The sequence below is a fragment of the Crinia signifera genome, chromosome 3, assembly GCF_055691185.1.
Source record: "Crinia signifera chromosome 3, ASM5569118v1, whole genome shotgun sequence".
Lineage (NCBI taxonomy): Eukaryota > Metazoa > Chordata > Amphibia > Anura > Myobatrachidae > Crinia > Crinia signifera.
Window position 1 is genome coordinate 104240093 of NC_139219.1, and position 17175 is coordinate 104257267.

Here is a 17175-nt window from a genome sequence, read left to right on the forward strand (position 1 = left end):
AGTGTGTCGGGGCGCCCTGAGTTGCGGGCCTTGGCAACCAGGAGGCTGTAAAGCCCACCCCACTGAAGTCCCCTAACCCCAAACCACTGCACTGAGTCGGCTCGTAGAAGCCCTAAAGCCCTGGCGGCCATGGGATGCCTGGCCGCCCAAAATATATAAGAGTGACCCACTACCCAGACTATCCCCCGAGATGGTGAGGAAAGGGAAGAAGCTGAAAAAGAAAAAACCTAACGTTAACATCAATATAATTAATACTGTAACACAACCAGAATACAAGATACAGCCCAAGTGAAGGTGAAAAACTTAAAAAACCTCCGGTGAACTTTGGTGACAGCCGAATTGAATTAGTTCTACCTCGGAGGAAAAAGTAAAAAATTCACTCCACACCGTCGATTCCAGAACGCTAGCCATTCCAGAACCGATTGTAAACTTACGTTTTTGGGCTGGCGCAACAGGCGCATACTACAACTTATCTACCTTATCTATCTTATCTAATCTTACATATTTTTTATAAGCCGATGACTTCCACCTCCCGACCTTCTGTATGGCAGAAGGTGGAAGCCCTGCCACCGCTGCGCACGTTGCAGCCCCTATGCGAAAAGAGTGTGTCCCATAGTCCTGTGCCCTCAGGCCTAAAACGGTCAAGCACAGACGTAATACAGCCCCGAACTGAAACCGGGTGAGGGGCATGCCATCCGCGTGAACCAAAAACTGCATGGCTGCAACCGGCCTGTGAGACATATAGTCCCTGTTCAATACTACAGGACAAATGGCTTGGTCCACACTGGCTCGCAGGGTGGCCCAACTGCCTCTCCCCAGCTGGTCAGTTTTGGATCTCTGTATCCTACACAGGACGTGGTCCTCATGGAGAACCACGTCCTCAGACCGGAGACCAGACTGGGCCTTTTTACTCGCAGCTACCAGTTCCCCGATCCTGAATGCTCCAAAGAAGGCGAATGAAAAAGCGACCTTCAGCAGCGCAGCCTCGAAAGCGCTATCAGCCACTCCATCCAGACAGGCTATTAATTCTCCCAGCATGTGCTCATCTATTGGCCGCCGAGTGTCAGGAGGCACTGGCCGCTGTTTAGCCCAGCCCCTTAAAGCTTTACTCAAAATAAACGACCCTGTGGGATACTGCTCCCCTCTCAAACGGGCGTGGAAAGCTATACCCGCCAAAGCCGCCGCCATAGCCGACTTTGACCTGCCTCTTACGTAATGGCCCCAGACAAATGCGAGCAACCGGTCCTGGACCGACTTACCGCAAGCGTCCGGTGCCGACTGAAACTCCTCCCAGTCCTTCCAGGCCGCCGTGTAAGCCCTGCGGGTTGAGGGCGCCAGTGACAGCAGTGCCAAACTCGTCATGCCGATTCTATGATCTGCCATACAAGATTTGGACACCTAAGCCCCAGGGGTGACGCTTCAGGAGCAAGCTCCCGAAACTTTGTAAACTGAAACCTAGACAGGGCGTCAGCAATAGTGGTCTCTACGCCGGGGACATGTCTAGCCCGGAAATGAATGTTATTCCTCAGGCAATGAAGCACGAGGTGACGTAGTAACCTAAGGGCCTCCGGGGAAGACGCCCTCTGATTGTTGATGGCGTGGACCACCCCCAGGTTGTCGCACCAGAACACTATGTTCCGATTTGCCAATCTTGTCGCCCAATACTGCACCGATACAATGATGGGAAACAGTTCCAACAGTAAAAGATTGACCGTCAATCCATGACTGCGGCCACCGTGAGACACATCACTCCCCTTGAAAATAAGCCCCGAATCCAGTGGAGCCGGCAGCATCTGTGAAGAGCTGCAGCTCCTTGCTGGATTCCGGCTCTGTGGGCCATATTAGCTCTCTATTGAATTGCCCGAGGAATGCGGACCACACTTCCATGTCGTCTCGCATTTCCCATGACAGCCTGACCGTGTGGTGGGGGTCTCTTACCCCTGCTGTGGCCCTCTCAAGCTTGCGGCAGAATACCCTACCCATGGGGCTTGGTACCAGGGTTGTTCCCGGGTTCAACCCGGGGACCTGGCTGGTGTGAATGGGGTGGGGTATACTTACCCGGGTTGCCGGTCCTCGTGTGCTGTCCGGCCGGGAATCCACGCAGGCGGCGGGCGCAAATGACAGGCGGTGGATGATGATGATGCAGCTCTCCGGCGGCAGTGAGGGCGCTGGAGAGCTGCGTCATCTTCATCCGCCGCCTGTCCCATCATTTGGCAGGCAAAATTAAAGGACCCTAGCAGGGACTGCAATAGTCTCAGCTGTATCCTCTTCTTTTACAAGCACTCAACTATTAACCCCTGAAGCTTTGTCACCTTATCTGCAGGTAGGCGGCAGCACCCAGCGGCCGAGTCTATTTCTATACCTAAGTAAGATAGGACCCTAGTGGGGCCCTCCGTCTTGTCTGCAGCTATGGGAACCCCCAGCTCCGTCAGCAGGGAAACCGCCCGGGACAATATATTAGCGCATGTGCTGTCGTCTCCTGGTCCCACAAAGAGAAAGTCATCCAGGTAATGGGCTACGCCCGCACAGCCAGTACTGCTCTGTATGCACCAGTGCAGAAACGTACTGAATTTCTCGAAGTAGGAGCAGGAGACAGAACAGCCCATCGGCAGGCACTTGTCAATGTAAGAGCCCCCATCTAACCTGAAACCCATGAACCTGAAGGAACTGGGGTGCAATGGGAGGAGCCTAAACGCGGACTCAATATCCAGTTTGGCCATAAGGGCTCCCTGGCCGAAACCCCGGACTATGTCCAGCACCTCGTCAAATAGCTGGTACTGCACACTACAGAACTCATCCGGGATGGCCTCGTTTATGGACGCGCCATGGGGGTGTGACAGGTGTTGTATCAACCTGTACTTACCCGGGGTCTTCTTAGGGACCACCCCGAGGGGGGAAAAACACATGTCAGGTAGGGGGTCCCCCTGGAAGGGGCCCGCCATCCTGCCCAGGGCCACCTCAGCCTGAACCTTCTGGCGGACCACATCGGGAAAATCCCTGGCGGACTTGAGATTCCTGATGGAGGAAACTCTGATTCCGTCGGGGATGGGGAGGGGAAAACCGAAACTAAACCCTTCTAATAAAAACCGTGCGTCAGCCCTGTTGGGGTACGCCATTAACCTGCGGGCCAGGGCCTCTACTACAATTGGGGACGGGGCCTTACTTTCCGCTAGTGCCGGCGTCCCCCTGGTCTCCGCCCTTGCCTGCTGACCTGCAAGATTTGGCGGGGTGCCCCCCCCCGCAGTTACTGCAGTCGTGACGGAAGCGGCACTTGGCGCCCCTGTCACATTTGCCCTCGTTAAACGCAAAGCACTTCCCTTTGCCGCCGGCTTTGGAACCGGGTTTGGCCGCAGGAAATGGCTTCCTGCCAGAGCTATCCGAGCTATGCTGCCCCTTGCCGATGACCTCGAGCCATATCTCCACATGCTTGCAGCCCATGGGCATGACCCTTGACCCAGCATGGGCGAGGCGGAATTTCTCGTCATAATTCCGCCACGCCTGCCCCTTATAGTCCGTGAACGTCTCGTTTACCAGGAACAGGTAGCGCAAGGACGTTCACGTGCTCACCGGGCCTTGTGCTTAGGTAACATGAAGAGAAGATCAGGAAACCTTTAAGCCAATTGTGGAAGCCTTTGTAAGGCCGCCTCACTACCACTCCCGCCTTCTTGGCTGCTTCAAAATCTTTTTTCATGTCGACTGTCAGTGTAAAGAAGTCAACAAACTTTCCCCTCTTGATCTTGTTCTTTATCCCCTTACGCAGGCCCCGAGCCATGGCGGTATTGGTGCAATGGACCATATCGCCTGCCGTGGGAACTAATCTCCGTCTCCGCCTCCTTCCTAACCCGCTTAGTGCCACCCACTTTCTTCGCTACCGCGCGCGCAACCATTTTTGCAAACTTGCGCGGGCGCTTGGGGGAACCAGACTCGTCACTGCTAGCCGACGAGTGGGAGGAAGAGGATGCACAGTCTGAAGTATTATCATGCTCACCGTCTCCTGAAGCCTCGCCTTGAACCACGGGGTCCATCCGTGGCGTGGCCACCGGCTCTGCGGGAGTAGATGTTTCTGTCCCAGACGTAGAAGCCGGGTCTCGATCCGCCTGGAAGCGGGTGTTGGGCCGCAGTGGCGGCTCCAGCTAGGGCTGGAGCCGCCACTGGTGTTGCCGGCCGAGATTCTGGAGCCCTCCCGGACCGTTCCGTGTCTTCCTCTTGGGACGACCCTCCGAAGACAACACTCACACCACTGACAGAAGATACCTCGGGAGATAGAGGGACAGTGTTAGGACCATATCCCGAACCCGTCACCCTCACTGACCCCCTCGCTGCTGTACCAGAGCTCCCCGGGCCCCCAGTCGCATAAACCTGGTTGACCTGTTGAGCCTGGGTGTACATGTTGGGGTGTGCATAGGCCGCCCCCTTGAAAAGACTGCTGTTGCCCACCAGGGACCTGCGGGTTTGGTGCACCCGCACCCTGCCATGCCCCCCCAAAATACCCCCTGGGAAACCCCCCAGCTGCCCCCGCTGTTTGAGGGAAGTAAGGGAAAGGGGCCGGTTGGCTCCCTGGGTAGGGCCCGTACTGTGGGTTAGGCATGGGATACCCGTGTACCCCCCTGTATTTGGAGCGGGAAACGCCCACTGCTGCTACTTCTGCACGGGGGCTTGCATATAGGCTTGCTGGCCCGCCCCAAACCCTGCATGGCTAAACCCCTGGGGTCCCCCCTGCCCCGCCGGAGCCCCGGCGAAACCCTGAGGGGCCGAAGCGAAGGGCTGCTGGCCCTGATGCCATTGGTGCTGCGGGGCCTGCCAGCCCTGAAAGGGAGCGGCACCGCCATCCACCCGGCCGCCGACGTAAGCGTCCCCACGGCCACCGTCCCAGCCCAAGGGAATGAGCGGCCCCCTTACAGGGGCCATAATGTTTGTCAGAGAAGCCAAGGGGCCCTGACCCGCGTTGCGCTGACCCCCTGCATGCATCCGCAGAGGGCTCCATGTGGGGCCCCCTGTTATGACCTGCAGCGGGCTACCTGGACCCTGTGCTAACGGGGTACTGGTCCTGGGGGGCACCCCTCCATCCCCCCCGCTGTGTGAAGCCCCACCATCACTCACCCCGCTGCCTGAGGCACGCGGGGTGACCATTGAAGCCTGCACAGCCTGCGCTGGCGTTAGGACGCCAGCAGATGGCGCCAAAGCGCTGTCCCCAGCAGCGCTACTCGCTGCTGGGCGCACTGAGCGCGCTTATGAAGCAGCGTGCTCCCCGCTCACAGCAGAGCCCTGCTGAGCCGGCGAGCCACTTCCATGCGTGGGGGAAACCTGCCCCCCAGTAAAAGACAGCGCAGGAGACGGCGCGCACCCGCGATGACGCGGTCGCGGCCGACCTGCTGCCTCCCCTCCCACCGCAGCGCGCTGGCACAGTGACCAGCGGGCGGGCGGCGTCTGCCAACCACCGTGGAGGTGGAGCAGATCTCTTGGGGCGGCCGGACATGATTGCAGCTGCGCGATGTATACGGGCCTACAAACAAGGTAAATGGTACTTAGCTTCGCGTGCTGCACTGTGTAGATCCGGATTCCAAGAGGAAGTTCCTACCCCAGAGCTGGACCCTATATACCCCGCTTAAGCTACCTCCCCTCTTGGTGCTGATTGGCCCAGATGCACCCCATGCTAAACTGCCTATGAATCATACACTGCTCTGTGCTGCATAGCATCTGCGTTTAACCCCCAAATCCCCGGGCTCTTAACTGCACTCTGGCCTATGCTGCCCTCGTTTTGCCTAAACTTGATTGGGAGCGTCACCTACCATGGAAAGAATTTATAGGACTTTGTAGTAGAAAGACTCACTGTAAGTCACTGTGGGGTAGATTTATTAAGCTCGGTGAAGTGATAAACTGTCTGGTTTTTATCACTGACCAATAAGCACCTACCTGTGAAGTTACAGACTTGATTTGAAATATGACAGGTAGGAACTGATTGGCCAGTGATAAAACCAGACACTTTATCACTTCACCGAGCTTAATAAATCTACCCCTAAGTCACTTTGGTGACAAGTTTTCATTTAACATTGGCATGATGCAACAATCCCAATAACATTAATAAATATATGAATAAGGTGCACCATGCCTATTTTTATGTTTCATAATCTAACTAGATTTCTACAGTATGCTATTGTTTTACATTGTTAACTATTTATATTTTCAGATATTTTATAGTTTCTTGTAGCGCAGTCATTTAATCCTAATTTTATGTAATGCTGATGTATTTTTAAACTTAAATCGAGTACAGTATATACGAAAAAATCCTCACATTTCCCAAAGTCCAGAGTAATAAACAATCCAATGGCACCCTCTACTGTTACATTATTGTACTGACAAATGAACTATATACTGATCTACACTTCCTATTTTAAAATGTGTAATTTGTGAATATTAGTAGTTACAATTAAAGTAAAACTGATCTAATACAGCTGTAATTTTGCAGTACATTACCACACATTGTATTCTAATACACACGCACACACACAAGCAAACACACCCATATGTGTTCTTGTAAAACTGTGTGGAAAATATTTGCATTGCTTATTTTATGTGCAAATTGGTAGTGGAAAATATGAGGTGAGTCTAAGGTGAAGTGGAACGCTAGGTATCAATCAATTTCAAAATTATATTAAAAAAGATAAATAGATCAATTGTGTGGATTCCTTTCCTTTCAATTGTGTGATTCATTTGTGTGAGCTGCTTATACATATACACCTCATTCCTGGCGCCTACTTTTACTGTTGGTAAATACCCCATTTTTCTTTAACATGAAGAAATTATAGTCACAAGAAATTCCCAGAGAGTTATATTTACCAGATTTAAGAAAATTTATTTCACATATTTGTTTCAGCATGTGTCTGAAGCGGGGTACATTAATAAATAAACTTTAAATGAATTTGCTGATAGCGACCATTTGATTTGACAGATTATTGTAATTGTTCAGTGTGTATTCATTCTGGACCTAATTCAGATCTGTTAGCAAGGCTGGCAGTTTTTGTAGAAGTGTACAAAACCATGCTGCAATGCAGTGAGGCAAATGTAACCTGTGCAGATAGCAGCGGCGTAACTACAGCACCGCAGCCCCCGCCACCGCGCGGGGGGGGGGGGGGGGGGGGGGGGCGCTGTGCATGTGGGGGCTCCGGTGCTATAGTTACACCCCCCTCCAATCCCCCGCAGACTTACCTATCTCGCTGGTCCCGGCGGCTCCGTTCTTCTGCTGGACCACCACAAAATGGCTGCCCCCATATAGCACACAGTTCTCTGAAACTGTCTGCTGTATGGGGGGTGGCCATTTTGTGGTGGTCCTCAGCAGAAGAACGGAGCCGCCGGGTCCAGTGCGATAGGTAAGGCTGTGGGGGATTGGGGGGGGGGGAGTTTGCATGGGCGACGGGGCGGGGGGGGTAGGGGCGGTGGCGGGGGGGGGGGGCCCAAAACGTAGCTACGCCACAGGCAGAGAGAGTTAAGTCGTGTACACATGGGGGCAATTCTTTCAGGCGATTTTGACTACATCATCAAAATCGCCTAGAAGGCTAGGCAGAATCACAGCGTGTGTGCACAGCAGGTGATGGCGATGCAGCGTCGCTATTGCATGGCCAAATAGACAGTGCAGGCAAGAATATTTTCACTATGCGTCGCTTGCACTGTGTATTTGGCCATGTCTGGGGAAGGCAGGATGTAGTTAGGCTGAAAATCAAGCGCATAATCTATATATATATATATATATATATATATATGTATATATATATATATATGTAGATCCGGCACTCCATGGATAAAATGGTGTTGCAGCTTGCCCCGGTGCCTACCATAAACCACACAGGTCCTCAATAACGAAATAGCAAGGTGGCACTCGGAGACGTTTTCAAAAGCAAAAGTGCTGCTTTATTGCAGAAATCAGGTGTAAGCACCAACACAGTGTTTCGAGCCGCAGCTCGTCGTCAGGGTACAACCAAATGAAGTGAATGTGCACACTGAAATACCCCTGGGAGTCCCACCCACAAACATGATTATCATACTCACCTGTGTCAGCCGTCCCGCCGCCCGCACACCATAGACGCCGATTGCCTGATGCTTCTGGGTCGCATAACATGACGTGTCACATACCCGGTTGGTCACTTGTGCCGCTAGACAGTGCCTGCTTGTTTTCTGTCTAGTTGCCATGGCAACATGAAGCCCTGTGTCAACGCACTGCGTGCCGGGCATCCAGGGGCGTCTGACAGCACTGATGTCAAGGAGATGCGCCCAGGGTCTGTGACACGTCATGTGATGCGACCCGGAAGCGCACGAGGATCATCAGGCAATCGGCGTCTATGGTGTGCGGGTGGCGGGACGGCTGACACAGGTGAGTATGATAATCATGTTTGTGGGTGGGACTCCCAGGGGTATTTCATTGTGCACATTCACTTCCTTTGGTTGTACCCTGACGACGAGCTGCGGCTCGCAACACTGTGTTGGTGCTTACACCTGATTTCTGCAATAAAGCAGCACTTTTGTTTTTGAAAACGTCTCCCAGTGCCACCTTGCTATTTCGTTATTGAGGACCTGTGTGGTTTATGGAAGGCACCGGGGCAAGCTGCAACACCGTTTTATCCGTGGAGTGCCGGATCTACATCTCCCTTTATATCTGGTTTGGATGATCCGTGGCTGGTTGATCCTGTACCATATGAAGGCACCCACCCTATTGCTGTATTACCCGGAGGGGAACACCTACCCTATTGCTTCATCAGAGCAGGACTGCTGGTCCCATTGAGGAAGCTGCTTATCCTATATTGTTGCTATTGATGCTATGGAAGCCCCTCTTCCAGGTGTGAATTTCTCCCCGGTTGATACTGGAGATTTTTTTAGTTACTCAGATGTGGAGGTAGATGCTATATTACAGGCTGTGGGACGGACTGCCCAGGGTACAGCCGTAGACAATGAGGAACTATACAGAGATTGGTTTATTCTCAAAAAGAGAGAAATTGATTATACAATGCATGCCTCCACACTGGCTGACTATTATAGGGACAAGCAAATCCCTCGTGGCTTTCGGGTCAAGAATGCGCCCACAATCGGCCGCCAGAGTGTGGCCTTTTGCAAAAAATGGGTCAGTATCTTAAAAAGTGTTCTATGAACCTTGTATTATTAGTTGTGGATGAATCCACTAAAGAACTGGCACTTATCAGGAACAAATTGACCGTCTTTGAAACAGCACATAAAGACACTCTGAGTGAAGATCCACAGAATGATTGGTGCTCCAAATTGGAGAAACAGATTGAACAATACCGTAAGGACTTGTTACGCTTTAAGCGTGAGAAACACCGTAAAGTATCACTCGATTATGAACAAAATAGAGTGTATCAATGGCTTAGCACGGAGAGGCCCAAAGGAGGGAGAAAGCTGTATGAGAGACGCCCGAGACGACAGTATTATACTGATTATGAGGGCACTAGCACGTCGGCTAGTGAGAATGATGTGCAGATACCATCTACCTCTAGCAATGCCCACCCTTTAGGGGCAATCACCCGTGCTTCGCTCAAACCTCCTGCTGGCCGAGGTCGAGGTGCAGGACGCGGCGAGGCAAGCAAAACGAGAGGCAAAGGAGGGCGGCGGGCCGCCAGGTAACCAAGGACTTGGTATTCAACCTGTCTTCTACTCCCTTGGACGCTATTTAATTGAGGTACTGTCCAAGGGTCTATCATTTGTACCCTCATCTACACGTGATAAGTTTCAATGGAAGGTGGATTGTTTCAGATTTGGCCGTTCTTTGAGATTGAAAGAACACTTTGGTAATCAACAGTCAACAAGTGAGCATTCCCCAGTGATCCCAGCCCAGCTTAAAAGGTTACAACCACGATCTACCTTTGACCCCCAAACTCACAACCCCTCAGTCAAGGCCTTTACAAGAATGATGGAGGCATCAGCGGACATTGATTTGTCAGGGGTGACCCACTCTAATAATATGTCTGTGGCTGAACGGACTGCCTTGCGGGCCCTACAAGTAAGGTCTGATATTGTAATACGCAAGGCTGATAAAGGGGGTTCAGTAGTGGTGCAGGATTTGAGCAAATATGTACTAGAATGTCAACATCAATTATCTGATGTACTAGTCTATGAGAGTTTATTGAAATACCCTTCCATGGTATTTAAGGGGGAGTTAGATGGTATCTTGAATGTTGCATGTAACACTGGTGTTATTTCAGAGGATGTCTGTAAGGCTTTGCAGACTGCTTTCCCCATTACACCTTTATTTTACACCTTACCCAAGGTGCATAAGGGGTTAGTGGACCCTCCTGGCAGACCCATTATATCTGCCAGGGGGTCCCTATATCATCCAGTGTCTATGTATCTCGATGCATATTTGAATCCTTGTGTCCAGCATACTGCTGTGTACCTCAAGGATACTAATTAAAAAATTACAAGAAGTGGATACTTGGCCTGAAGGCAAGTTGCTTTGCAGTGCTGCCTTTATACTTGTATCCCCCATCAGGAGGGGATGGAGGCTACTCGTAATCTGTTACAGGGCAATGCATGGTATACTGGTCCCGCCATTGAGTTTTTTTTGCAACTACTGTCTTTGGTTTTCAATAGGAACTACTTCACCTTCAATGGCCTTATGTTTAGACAACGCTTAGGCTGTGCGATGGGGTCCCCAGTGGCCCCATCGTACGCGAACGCCTTCATGTGTGACATAGACAACAAATTATTTCTACAAGGCCCTAAGAAGGATGAAGTGTTACTATATTTGAGGTACATCAACGACCTCCTCATTTTCTGGAGGGGCTCTGAAAGCTCATTGATAGAATTGTTTGAACAGCACAATGCAGTCCAGTCAAGTTCACTTTTTCCATCAGCAGACAGACGGTTAACTTTTTAGATGTTAAGATGAGTCTGGTGGATAATAGGCTATCCACATCCATACACGTAAAGGAAACGGACCGTAACACATTGGGCGGGATGTAAAAAAATACATCGCCGCCCGCCGCAATGCCAGCGCATATGTACTATCATATGCGGCTGGCATCGCTATATATATATATATATAAGAAAGGGGGGTTTGTGACCCAATCCTGCGCTTATTGGGTAAGCAGCACTACTCTAAAGGCTCCGCCGCTAATGGGAGTCTAATGTGAGGAATGAAGAGAAAAGATGTAGAGGTGCGCTTGAAGGTAGTTTCACCAATCCACAATTGGGAAAATATAAAATATTTATTACAAACAGTAATGCAATTAAAAAGACTTTCATAAAAAGCTTCTCATTTGGAATACATTATACAATTTCATGGTGTGTCATTGTCATCCAATATCGTTTTGATCATAGGTGTTGAGAGATCACGCCGAACCCTACGCGTTTCGTCCACTAGGGACTTCTTCAGGGGTAATACACCAGGATCTATGGATATTATGTACCTTGGTTCGATACACACGAAATTATATTGGGTAGCTCTTTTGAGAGTTATTAAGGGAAATGTGGTCACTGTGGTTAATCCGGTGACCTTGTGATATTCCCCTTAATGGTAGGTATAATGGAATCGAATCAAGAAGCACAATAAAACACCTCTCCGACAGATAAACCTATTATCCAACTGCACAGTCAGTTCTGAAACTGTAAGCCTCAGTCTTACTCAGCGTGTGTAAGACTGAGGCTTACAGTTTCAGAACTGACTGTGCAGTTGGATAATAGGTTTATCTGTCGGAGAGGTGTTTTATTGTGCTTCTTGATTCGATTCCATTATACCTACCATTAAGGGGAATATCACAAGGTCACCGGATTAACCACAGTGACCACATTTCCCTTAATAACTCTCAAAAGAGCTACCCAATATAATTTCGTGTGTATCGAACCAAGGTACATAATATCCATAGATCCTGGTGTATTACCCCTGAAGAAGTCCCTAGTGGACGAAACGCGTAGGGTTCGGCGTGATCTCTCAACACCTATGATCAAAACGATATTGGATGACAATGACACACCATGAAATTGTATAATGTATTCCAAATGAGAAGCTTTTTATGAAAAACTTTTTAATTGCATTACTGTTTGTAATAAATATTTTATATTTTCCCAATTGTGGATTGGTGAAACTACCTTCAAGCGCACCTCTACATCTTTTCTCTTCATATATATATATATATATATATATATATATATATATATATATATATATATATATATATAGTCTCGTAGGAAGGAACAGACAGCGGCACTCCAAGGGTTTTCAACATCGTGTATTAAAGCAAACCAACGTTTCGGGGTATCATTCACCCCTTTGTGAAGGTTTAAGTGCAATGACTACCTGTTTGTTCCAGAAGGCACCCAGGTACTGAATTCCAGCTGAGGGAGTGCCAGGCTGTCTACCTCTCTCTCTCTCTCTCTCTCTCTCTCTCTCTATATATATATATGAAAAAAAAACAGAGAGCGCACAGATGAGCAGATATGAACGTAGTAATTTACTATAATATAAAAGCTCACATACATGTAAGATTAGAACAGCAGGTATGCAGTCAAATAAAAACCCGATGCAGCAGTAGTCAGTCGTCCACACTAGGACAATTAGCAACAATGATGCGGCTAGACTTTTGCGGCCAGGCTCGGAAGGATTGGGAGACGACAGCAGCGTCAGGAGAGTAACGTCAGCGTCAGCCAGGGAACGCCCGAACGAGTTTCGTCAGCTTGTGACTTCGTCAGGAGCCACAGTGCCTTATATCCATCATTTTCCATCACTACCTTTTCCCCCAATGGAACACTCGTGCTCCCACCCGAACAGAAGTCCCAGAACAGCCAGAGAGTGCTTTCCCACAAGGCGGGAACCCTACCGTGCTCCATCAGGATCCATTACATCATTTACACTTGCTGGACATTTAAAAGTTGGCTCTAACATCATGGGTGACATTTATTAGAGATCGATGTTGGGTTTTTGGCGATTTATATCGCAAAAACTGCAGTTTTTTCATTTTTTTCCCAAATCGACTACTTAATAGGTGGCGATTTGCGTCATAAATCGCACTTTTTGCCGCGAAATCGCACTTTCTGAAAGTGCGAATTTTTTTAACTCCGGAATTCGCATACAGATGTTTTCCCCATTGAAAAATATACAATTCGCATTTTTAATGAGATGCGAATTTGGAAATCGCCAAAAAAAATGGTCTAAAGTTCAAAAAAAAAATAGACCTGATCCTGACTGGCGATTTTGTCAGAAAAATACGGGGGACAAAAAATCTGGGGTTCCACCGTATTTTGAAACCAGCACCGGGCTCCAACAGCCCGCAGTGTCATGCCACAGCCGGGGTACACTTTTTACACAAGGTCCCCCGGCCGTACCATGAGCACCGTGGCTGGTCAGCCTTGGACGGGGTACCTGGAGGAGTGGGGACCCCCCCAATAAAGGGGTCCCCCCCCCAGGCTTCACCCGTCCAGGGCTGAAGCCCGGGGCTGTCACCGGCATCCCTGGCCATTGGACACCGGCCTGATAGGGTTAAATTCACATTCCTAACATTGCTTAATACAGGAGGAGCCGGTCAGCCCGCACTATCAGCGGGGACAACCGGCTGTCTCCGATGCAGCTAACAGCTTCTGTCTGTGCTGTCCCAGCACGACACAGGCTGAGAGCGTCTCCGGCTTATGTGTCTCCATGGAGACGCATAGCTCAGCCAATCAGGGCTGAGCTATGCGTCTCCATGGAGACGCATCGCCCAATCACGCTCTCAGCCTGTGTCGCACTGGGACAGCGCGACAGAAGCTGTTAGCTGCATCGGAGACAGCCGGTTGTCCCCGCTGATAGTGCGGGCTGACCGGCTCTGCTGCAGAGAGACCAGCGCTGGATCCTGGATCGGTATGTATAGCGGTGTAAAAGTGAGGTGTGTGGATGTGTGTATGTAATAAAGTTTTACTTTTCGGTGTGTGTGCTTTATTTTAACATTCTTTTTACAGGTGGACTACAAGTCCCAGCGGGCCCATTAATGCCCCGCCTACTGGGACTTGTGGTTCTCCAAGTCCCAGCATGCGGGGGAGGTCTGCTGGCACTTGTATTTCTCCTGTATTAAGCAATGTTAGGAATGTGAATTTAACCCTATCAGGCCGGCGTCCAATGGCCAGGGATGCCAGTGACAGCCCCGGGCTTCAGCCCTGGACGGGTGAAGCCTGGGGGGGGACCCCTTTATTGGGGGGGTCCCCACTCCTCCAGGTACCCCGTCCAAGGCTGACCAGCCACGGTGCTCATGGTACGGCCGGGGGACCTTGTGTAAAAAGTGTACCCCGGCTGTGGCATGACACCAAGGGGTGTTGGAGCCCGGTGCTGGTTTCAAAATACGGGGGACCCCCAGATTTTTTGTCCCCCGTATTTTTGGAACCAGGACCGGTCCAAAAGTCCGGGGCTGGTTTCAGAAATACGGGGGACCCCTACGCTTTTTGTCCCCCGTATTTTTGGAACTAGGTCCGGCTCAATGAGCCCGGGGCTGGTTATGTACAGGAGGGGGGACCTCACAACAATTATTTTTTTATTTTTTTTTTATCACAAAATCGCACATTTTAACAAAATCGCACCTTTTCATGACTAAAAAAATCGCACTTTTCATCCTGAAAAATCGCCCTACATCGCACTTTCTCGCACTTTTCATGCCGGAATACACACCTCATTAAATATGCGATTTCTGGGAAAAAATGTGATTTAAAAAAATGGCGATACAGGGCGATTTGAGCAAAAATCGCATTTTCGGAAAAACGGTCAACACAATAAATCTCGCCCCATGGCTCAATTTCAGGAGGCATTGTAGAAACTGACCAATCATTCACAGGACTCAAAATATAGTACCATATAGACTGGACTTATCAGTAGTTCCCAACACTGCATTTGTGTCTTTTTAAATACTTGTTGTCATATGTCATGTCTATGTCATGTCTAAGTGTCTATTTGTGTTTTATTAAATGCCTATACATTTTTATACTTAATTGGCACCTTGTTATTACTGTATATCTTCTGTATTTAATTAGCCATTCAATGTGTAGTGCAGTTTACCTTTTCCCTTTTTTGCATTCTGTATAGAGGTGGCTGACTTCCCCTTTTTCACACTGCAGCTTGACAAGGCATCCCATATAATTCGTTACCAACCACCTTCTTTTCTTTTTAGAGTGTTATCCAATACATGATTTAAAGTGTTGTATAAATAGGTTAGATACAGTACATGCATTGAACCAGTAAGATAACACAGTTAATTTACTGGTTGGGTGAATTTTGTTTTAGCTGTTACTTGGGATCCAAAGTGTATATAATGTTTGATAGGTATGCCGAAAGGGTTTGGGAATTCTCTTTCTGCTGTTTTTATTATGTTTCTTATTTTTGACCATAGCAATATGGAAAAGGGTACTGAATAATACGCTCATAAGATGTATTTATATTGACTACTATGGCCATGGATCCAGGTGGTGGATATGCAAATCTTCTCTTAGTACACAAAGGCTGGATGTCGTGGGGTTGGACGGGGAACGCTTGGAATTTGTGCTTCTGTCACTCCCCATATTACTCTACTTTTTAATGCTCTGTTTTTCCTCCTTTAGCCTTAATAGAGGTTCTCTCTCATCCTACTTCTCCATGTCCTCTTATAGATATGTCATATACCCATAGTGTGGCGGGGCTTCGCATACTCGGCTGGAATGTCAGGGGTCTTGGTCCTCACTGAGATCAAAAGACACGGGGCAAACTTGTATTTGCCTGCATTAATACCCTACTCTTATCCTTCATCTGGGGGAACAAGCCACCTAGAATTGCCTTGAGGACACTGACTAAACCCAGAATTGATGGTGGACTGGGACTTCCAAATTTTTGAGACTACTACCTAGTAGCCCAGCTGATGCATCTATCAGACTGGATTTTGGGCAGGTGTGGATCTACCTTTGAGTGCTCCTATGCCGAGTATGTGGAGTCCCGTCTCCCTCCCCTTCAATTTCTTCTGTCCTTACCTTTCACTCCTCCCCTCTCCTCTTTCTTCAGGCACTACTTGTCAAGCTCATAAAATTTGTAACTGGGGTGGGGTAGACAGTGAGACCCCTCTATGGTATAATAAGGCGTACCCTGAGTTTAAACAACTTTCCTCTGATGGTTTTTGGTTGGGGGCGGGCCTTACATCAGTTTCCCAGCTCTTCTTGGTGGGAAATATCAAAATCATTCCAACAACTCTCTGAGGAATTTAAACTATCTAATAGATCCTTCTATCGCTACTTGCAACTTAGACATGCAACTCAAACTCAGTTTGCCAGCTCTCCCCCCTCTACCTCTAACTCCCCAATTAAGATCCTTCTTCAAAATCTGGCCAAAACAAAGCAGGTTTCCACTATATATAGAAGCATTGTTAGCCAGATAGACACCAATAGCCTTGACCCCCTTAATTCTGGCATATGCTGTGGTCTTGCCTGCCGGTGCTGGCTTTCTGGGGGGCGGTTTGGACTGACAGAACTATCACCGAGCCCTCTCTTCCTTCTATAGACCCCAGATACTGCATGTTTGCTCTTGACCTTGAGGAGACCCTCTCACCCCCAGTGTATAAGTATGTTTTGTGCCTGACTGCCTTAGCTAAGGTTCTTATGGCCAGAAAACAGAACTGGAAAGGAGTTTGAGCAGGAATGCTGTATGTTATATTATGTTTACAGTATTCCAGACCTGTCCTGTGATTTGTCTCAGTCTGTTTCTCCCCGATCTGCTACCGAGAGTTAGACAAGATTACTTTATTACATCTAAGCCCTTAGTTCTGGGTCACGTGACCCTACTGTACCGAATACATCAAAGATGCTGGAATAAGGGGAATCTTTTGCTGACAATATATTTATTGTTGAATTAACGTGACATGTAGAATTGCCAAAATTTATTAATTCAGTTTTTTTTTTTTTATTATGGTTTCTTATGACTAATCAACTGAATACCATAGGTGAAGATCCTCACAATATTATTTAAGGGGTATTTATAAGGCTGACACTTAACACATACACACTTGCTCAGGAGGAAGCTGGAAGACAGAAACCCAGAAAAACGCGTTGAGTTTTGCCTATGCCAAAATTGGATGAGCTTTGTTTATACCACACATTTCCAGTTTAGGACCTTGCCTACATCTAACCAGGACATTATTTGGGACCTTGCTCCACCCATTCTGAACAACTAGTCCTGTGATACATTGCTATAATAAG